This window comes from Littorina saxatilis, unplaced genomic scaffold (assembly GCF_037325665.1).
Source record: "Littorina saxatilis isolate snail1 unplaced genomic scaffold, US_GU_Lsax_2.0 scaffold_3041, whole genome shotgun sequence".
Lineage (NCBI taxonomy): Eukaryota > Metazoa > Mollusca > Gastropoda > Littorinimorpha > Littorinidae > Littorina > Littorina saxatilis.
In genome coordinates this window covers 2,501-11,059 of record NW_027127955.1, presented here as the reverse complement: position 1 = coordinate 11,059, position 8,559 = coordinate 2,501, and the positions used below count along the sequence as shown (strand labels likewise).

The 8,559-nt window shown below is 40.2% G+C and overlaps 1 long non-coding RNA gene across 1 annotated transcript; it reads right to left on the bottom strand.

Moving 5' to 3' along the window:
• Positions 1-438: 438 nt before the first annotated feature.
• LOC138956324 (uncharacterized) lies at positions 439-3,973 on the bottom strand. The gene is made up of 3 exons (XR_011452600.1): positions 3,851-3,973; positions 2,471-2,510; positions 439-517 (listed from the first exon to the last, which is right to left on the bottom strand). It is a non-coding gene; the product is annotated as an uncharacterized lncRNA (long non-coding RNA).
• Positions 3,974-8,559: the final 4,586 nt, after the last annotated feature.

Genomic DNA, 8,559 nt, shown 5'->3' with positions numbered 1-8,559 from the left:
TACAGTAGGGAGATCGAGGTTCCTGAAGACTCGGACGTTTGAAGCAGAAAGAAAGCAGGTACAGAATGTAGGATAAACAGAATACTCGCTTTTGCTCGTATTTCAATATGCAAACACACAAAAACTCAGCAAGCCATGTACTTTTTAATAATAATAATAATGTATAATATTTATAAAGCGCATGCATCCAGGGTTTAACCCTGCTCAAAGCGCTGATTGTCTACGAAAGCATCAGGTAACATCATTCATATTATTGCCCAGTGAAAGATGTATTGCTTTTTGGGCCATCAGTGGCACCTAAAAACATCCAACATGCAAAACACGCATCGCTCTCTGCAGCAAATTGTTGAGAAAAAACCCATCTGGGTACCATACATTTCCTTGTTGTCTTGTTCTGTATATTTGTTTAGACTTTCCTTTCAGTTTGTTTAACCATACCTCGTCCGAGGACCGCCGACAAGGCTGCATGCTCAATTTCTTTAGAAAGGTCGTCTTTTTTAGGGTCAAAACTGGTCGGCTGCGCAAAACAGAGAAGAGAAAAAAGCATATGCGTGAAATAAGTGTTTGAATCGTAGTTTAATCTGCATTCTACTTATTCCATAGACCATACAAGAAAAGCAAAGCGCACACGTCAGTGCACGTGCATAATTCGTCGATAGCGTTCATGGCTATAACAAAAATCCGTCAAGCCTCAAATTAATCGGTCGCAGTTTACTTCGCAAAGTCTACTTCACAAAGTCTACTTCACAAAGTCTACTTCACAAAGTCTACTTCACAAAGTCTACTTCACAGAGTCTACTTCACAGAGTCTACTTCACAAAGTCTACTTCACAAAGTCTACTTCACAAATTCTACTTCACAGAGTCTACTTCACAGAGTCTACTTCACAAAGTCTACTTCACAGAGTCTACTTCACAAAGTCTACTTCACAAAGTCTACTTCACAGAGTCTACTTCACAAAGTCTACTTCACAAAGTCTACTTCACAGAGTCTACTTCACAAAGTCTACTTCACAGAGTCTACTTCACAAAGTCTACTTCACAGAGTCTACTTCACAGAGTCTACTTCACAGAGTCTACTTCACAAAGTCTACTTCACAGAGTCTACTTCACAAAGTCTACTTCACAAAGTCTACTTCACAAAGTCTACTTCACAAAGTCTACTTCACAAAGTCTACTTCACAAAGTCTACTTCACAAAGTCTACTTCACAAAGCTGCACGGTTGCACAAAGTTTGGCACTGAGTGTTTGATAAAAAAAAAAAAGACTTTGAGAAATCTTTGGGAATTCGACTTTGGACCATGTCATTTGAAGCGCTAGATCAGCTATATTTGCATAGTCAAGTACCATTGGAGATAGATTTGTTTCCCTAGTACTGATAAATATTCACACAGCAACCGCATATCTGTTGAATAGGGCTTGCACGTGTTGGCCAAGGCAGCCTGGTGTATACGAATTCACATAATCAGGCAAGAAAGTTGACAAATCAGAAACTTTAGAAGAAAACAACAAACCAAAGTGAACACGGCCAAAACGAGGTCAAACAGCCTAGAACACTGCCAAAACGAGGTCAAACGAGGTCAAACGGAGTCACACTGCCTTGAACACGGCCAAACCGAGGGCAAACGTCCATAAACACCGCGAGACGAGATCAAACGGCATTGACCACAGTCAAAACGAGGTCAAACAGCCTAGAACACTATCAAAAGGAGGTCAAACGAGGTCAAACGGCCTTAAACACGGCCAAAAAGAGGTCACAATGCCTTGAACAAGGTCAAAAAGATGTCAAATGGCTATAAACACAGCCAAAACGAGGTCCAACGGGGTCAAACAGCCTTCAACACGGAAAAAAACAAGGTCAAACAAAGTCAAACGGACATAAACACGGCGAAAACGAGATCAAACGGCCTTGAACACGGCCAAAACGAGGTCAAACTGCCTAGAACTCGGCCAAAACGAGGACAAACGGCCTTCAACACGGCCCAAAAAAGGCTCATAGCCTTAAACACGACCAAAAACAGGCCAAACGGCCTGAAATACGGCCAAAAAGAGGTAAAACGGCTTTCAACACTGCCAAAGCGAGGTCAAACGGGGTCAAACAGCCTTCAACACGGCAAAAACAAGGTCAAACGAGGTCAAACGGCCATAAACACGGCCGAAACGAGGTCAAACAACCTTTACCACAGCAAAAACGAGGTCCCAGATTGTTCCCCTGGGGGAAACTTTGGTGTCCCAGACTGCCCCACGGGTAACCAACTGGTGATACCAAATGGTCCCCCAGGGGACACTTCCAGGTGGGGTTTCAGAAAGGAGTTTTACACCGGAAACGTCTCTAAATCCGAAAACAGATACCACAAACCAGTTTCAAAATCAGGTATTTTGTGTTTCCAGATGGGAACTTTCTTTCCTTCAAATATATTAATCATAAAAACTTAAAGAAATATTCACCATTTACTACAGAAAATACTTACCAAAGAAACGTTGTCGTCGTTTTTCTTCTGAACCCATTCCCTTGATTTGAAATGGAATTGAAAAGGCAAATTTATTTGGCAAGTCATTTTTGTTGCTGTTTATGTGTGTGCATTTTTAATTAAAATCAAAGGGATTAATTTTGAATAAGTAATCGTAGCTGTGAGTCATCTTTTTGTTCATAAAGAAAACATAACATTTTTTTTAAAGAAGATGTGTTTTGCAAGATAGGTTGTGGTTCGATCGACAGGATTTTCTTGTGCTTTTTAATGATGTGGAGGTTTTGCCACCTCACCTTGCCACGTGTAATTTAATGAGTTAGCACGTGCAAATCAAACAAAGTGACCTCTCTGACGTAAATAGCAAAACACAAAGGTCTTGTAGACGCCATAATTCGTATAATGGATATATATAAACTTCTGAGTGTGTCCCAGAATCAAGAACGAAGTATGTCCTGATAACCTCTTTATATCATCAGAGGAAAAGAAATCGTAAGGTCAAAGTCAGGATGTGCAAGCATCGGCGTGGCAAATATACAGCTTCCTTTCTTTGACTTTCTTGATAGTTTTGTGTAACTGGTTCCTTGACATACTGAGAGTGATAATCATACATTCTTCAGTCCAAGGTGAGCAAAAGTAATTTGGAGTAACAAAATAATGTGGTTTGCACACCAATTTATGTGATTACAATTTTTTCCCCAAAATTTTAATCAATCAATAAACACGTGATAACAAACATGGTAACTGTGTGTTTTCTGTTTGTACACATAATTTCTCATTTACATGCATTACCAGTCAGAGACGATAAACAATTAATTAATACTAATTAATAAAACATCAGACTAACGAAATCTCAAAACAACATGATTTCCAAAAATAATTTCCAGTGTTAATCGTGAATCGGTTTTTTTTTAAATGCTTACGCACATCTTTGCGATTAAAATAATATGATTAATCTTCTTCATATTTTGCTGTTACTTTTAATACCAAAAAGTACATCTGTAACATTCAACCTAATTCTTTCGCCAATGTTTACTAATATGTACATTTCAATATATTTCCAAATCCTGAGCACGGTTGGGCATTCAAAGAAAAAATGCTCCAATACATCAAGTTCATCCTCACAATATGTACAGTTTTTATCAGCCTTCACTTTCATTTTACACAATAAAATATTAGTTGGAATGTGATTACCTTATGAACATCTGTGTAGCAGCAGAGGCCGAGTTGAGGCTGTTTTGTGAAAGCTACCATGCCAATAAATTGATTCTCGGAATAAAGCATGGGAATGGATCACGACACAAAGCACGTGGTATCCAATCAAAGAACAATTTAGTAAAGATATAACGTCTGCCGTGAAATAAAATGTCCATAATTACATACGTGGTGGCAGAAATGAGGTCTGCGGCACCTTCAGACGCAGCATTGACAATGACAGGACACTGTTTTTTGAGGGACGACTTGACACAGTCAAAGGACTTCATCCCGCCACCGACCACCAGTGACACTTTCGGGATGGCCGTTGACATACCTGCAAGAGAGTTACCCCAAAGGTCTGTCTGTTTGTCTGTGTGTCTGTGTGTCTGTGTGTCTGTGTGTGTGTGTCTGTGTGTGTGTGTGTCTGTGTGTGTGTGTGTCTGTGTGTGTGTGTGTAGTGCGATTCAGAGTAAACTACTGGACCGATCTTTATGAAATTTGACATGAGAGTTCCTGGGTATGATATCCCCAGACTTGTTTTTCATTTTTTTCGATAAATGTCTTTGATGACGTCATATCCGGCTTTTCGTGAAAATTGAGGCGGCACTGTCACGCCCTCATTTTTCAAGTAATCTTCGACGAAGCCCGGACTTTGGTATTGCATTTCAGCTTTGAGGATTAAAAATTAATTAATGAGTTTGCTAAAGTTGTCATTAATATCGATTTTTCGCAAACAGATTTAAAATTGATTGCATCATATTCTTCATCAAATTCTTAATCTTAAAATATAATACATATGTCATGTTTACTCTTGAAATGTTATCACAATTAATTAACGAAAATAGGTTAATTAGTACTTCGATTATTATTTAAGAAATCGATCCAAAAATGATGTCATCTTATTCGTGATCATTTCCTGATTCCAAAAACATATAGATATGATAGGTTGTATTCAAAACAAGCTCAGAAAGTTAACAAGAATACCGAAAAGCGCGCTTTCCTGCTGAGCACAATACGCTACCGCGCTATTCTGGCGTGTCAATATCACTACGTTTTGCACGTGGAAGGTGAGCGATTTCCTTCACGCGGGGATTGACGAAGCTGTACTGTCTTGGTGAAAAAATACAGTGCGTTCAGTTTCATCCCGTGACTGAGTTCGACAGCTTGACTAAATGTAGTAATTTCGCTTTACGGGACTTAATGTTTCTATTTACATTTAGTCAAGTTTTGACTAAGGCAAAAAAAAAAAAGGTCTGTTTACGGTAACATAGGCCAAAAAAATAGGGTCGGTAAATCGGGATTTTTTTTTTTTTCCAAAAAACCATATTTTTACGGGTTTTTTTTTTTCCAAATGCCAAAAAAAAGTCTAGGGTCGCGCGAAAAAAAAATAGGGTCGGTCGGGTTACCGTAGACAGACTATTTTTTATTTTTTTTCCTAAATGTTTTAACATTGAGGGGGAATCGAGGACGAGGGTCGTGATGTATGTTTGTGTGTGTGTGTGTGTGTGTGTGTGTGTGTGTGTGTGAGTGTGTGTGAGTGTGTGTGTGTGTGTGTGTGTGTGTGTGTGTGTGTGTGTGTGTATGTGTGTGTGTGTGTGTGTGTGTGTGTGTGTGTAGAGCGATTCAGAGTAAACTACTGGACCGATCTTTATGAAATTTGTCATGAGAGTTCCTGGGTATGATATCCCCAGACGTTTTTTTCATTTTTTCGATATGTCTTTGATGACGTCATATCCGACTTTGTGTAAAAGTTGAGGCGGCACAGTCACACCCTCATTTTTCAATCAAATTGATTGACATTTTTGTAAAGCAATCTTCGACAAAGGCCGGACTTTGGTATTGCATTTCAGCTTGGTGGCTTAACAATTAATTAATGACTTTGGTCATTACAAATCTGAAAATTGTAATTAAAATTGTTTCTGTATAAAACGATCCAAATTTACGTTCATGTTATTATTCATCTTTTTCTGATTCCAGAAACTTATAAATATGTTATATTCAGATTAAAAACAAGCTGTGAAAAATTAAAAATATAAAAATTAAGATCAAAATTAGATTTCCGAAATCGATTTAAAAACAATTTCATCTTATTTCTTGTCGGTTCCTGATTCCAAAAACATATAGATATGATATGTTTGGATTAAAAACACGCTCAGAAAGTTAAAACGAAGAGAGGTACAGAAAAGCATGCTATGCAGCACAGCGAAACCACTACCGCACTAAACAGGCTCGTCAGTTTCACTGCGTTTTGCACGAGCTGCGGACTACGGTCATTGTGAAAAAATGCAGTGGGTTCAGTTTCATTCTGTGCGTTCTACAGCTTGACTAAACGTAGTAATTTCGCCTTGCGCGACTTGTTCTTTTGTTATTGTTATAGAAAGAAAAGCTTACATTTTCCCCTCCTCTTTGGCATTTGTTTCTTTAGAGATTTCGTCAGCTCACGATGTTGTTTTGGCTCGTGCTTTTTTCTGCCTCTCTTCCCTTTTGGTGTTTGTTTCTTTTAGTTTCAATCAGTTTACACTAGATTGTGTTCTTTTTAAGTTCTCTCTCTCTCTCTCTCTCTCTCTCTCTCTCTCTCTCTCTCTCTCTCTCTCTCTCTCTCTCTCTCTCTCTCTCTCTCTCTCTCTCTCTCTCTCTCTCTCTCTTTTGTTAAAACAACTAAACATTTACATCTTCATAGTTTCCTAGTTTCATTGGTTCATGATGTTATTATTGGCTTTTGAACTATTTTCTTGAGACAAGTAGACATGTAGAAATACGAAAAGAAAGAAAGAAATACAAAAAAGAAAAGGATTATGTAAGCATGGTATTTTGTTTATATATTGTGCCGAGTTGGAAGAGGGAGAGAGGGAGAGGGAGAGAGAGAGAGAGAGAGAGAGAGAGAGAGAGAGAGAGAGAGAGAGAGAGAGAGAGAGAGAGAGAGAGAGAGAGAGAGAGAGAGAATGAGAGAAAAAGAGAGAGATAGGTATAAACAGACAAAGAGATCACCCACACAGTTTTCTACACACACAAAAGAGAAAAAAAATCACAATCCAGCGCCTTAAAAAAAGAAGGTATCAAAATATTATGACTTTTCTCGTGGCCAGGTGTTGGTAGAGGGCAACAACCTGTACTACCGAGACACCATGAACAGCAAGCTGGACACACTGACCAGTAGCGGCAAGCACGAAGAGATCTACAATGGCATCCCGGACTGGGTGTATGAAGGTCAGAACTCGCTTCTTCCCCCTCAAACATGGCCTTAAATGCATTAAAATGCTGAAGAGACGATAAACAATAACAACCAACCCCCTCAAATTGGTTGCAGCGGTAACTGCAATGTAGCTCCTCCCCTCTAATGAGAGGACATCTGGGAATAAAGGACACATTTCCCTTGCCTCTAGCCCGTGGCTTATTTCGTTAGTCGGAGACCCCTGTGACATCTCTAGATGGAGGACACATTGCACCAAATTTGAACAAAACCTGACACATTTGCTTGCTGCTTCATGATTTATTAACTTAACCGGAGTCCTGCTTGGCTTGATAGGACCCCTGTGAATGAAGGACACGTTTCTCTGTCCCTTAACCCTTCACTGCCCACCCCGTATGTAATACGTGGTCATTTTCGGTTTGTCCCTTCGCCCATAACCGTATCTCATACGTGGGATTTGTGTCAACAACATTTCAGGACATTTCTGAAAACTAAATGGAGGTAACCACTGTCCAAGTACTTGTAGGGGTTCTAAGCACAGTTCTTTCCCATAGACCGTTCGGATAATGCTGTTATACTGTGGCAGTGAAGGGGTTAAGGTCTTTTTCCTCAGCCAAAGCCTACCCTGTATCTACTGTGAGAAAACACCTCTAAATGCATGAGGCTCACGTACATTCCTAATATCCTCATCAAATAATAATAGCAATAATAATAATAATAATAATTAAGTAGATGTGCAACGCCAAGGCACTGCATACCTCAGCGAAAGACTAACCCTCTCTCTCTCTCTCTTCTCTCTCTCTCTCTCTCTCTCTCTCTCTCTCTCTCTCCTCTCTCTCTCTCTCTCTCAAACACACACACACACGAACACACACACACACACACACACACACACACACCCAAGTTACACACGTACACACGTACACACATACACACTCACTCACACGCACTCACTCACTCTCTCACACACACTTCACTGTACACACAAAACACACCCCCATACGCACATATAGACAGACGGACATACACACCTTTACAAACAAACACACATACACACACACATACACTTACGCACACGCACAAACACAAACCAACCCACCCACTCTCTCTCTCTCTCTCTCTCTATTTCTCTCTCTCTCTCTTATCTCTTATACAAACAGACACACACCCACACAAACACACACACACACACATGTACATACGCACGCATGTACGCACGCACACACCCACAGACACACACACACACACATTGACTCACACAAATATCATACACACAATACACACACTCATACGCACATACACGGTTGGCCTAGTGATAAGGCGTCCGCCCCGTGATCGGGAGGTCGTGGGTTAGAACCCAGGCCGGGTCATACTAAGACTTTAAAATTGGCAATCTAGTGGGTGCCTCCGCCTGGCGGCTGGCATTATGGGGTTAGTGCATGCTAGGACTGGTTGGTCCGGTGTCAGAATAATGTGACTGGGTGAGACATGAAGCCTGTGCTGCGACTTCTGCCTTTTGTGTGGCGCACGTTATATCTCAAAGCAGCACCGCCCTGATAATTATGGAAACAAACAAACAAATACGCACATAGACAGACGGACACACACACCTTTACAAACAAACACATATACACACTCACACACACACAAACATACACACAAACTCATGCACACACACATTCACACACACACACACACACTCCGG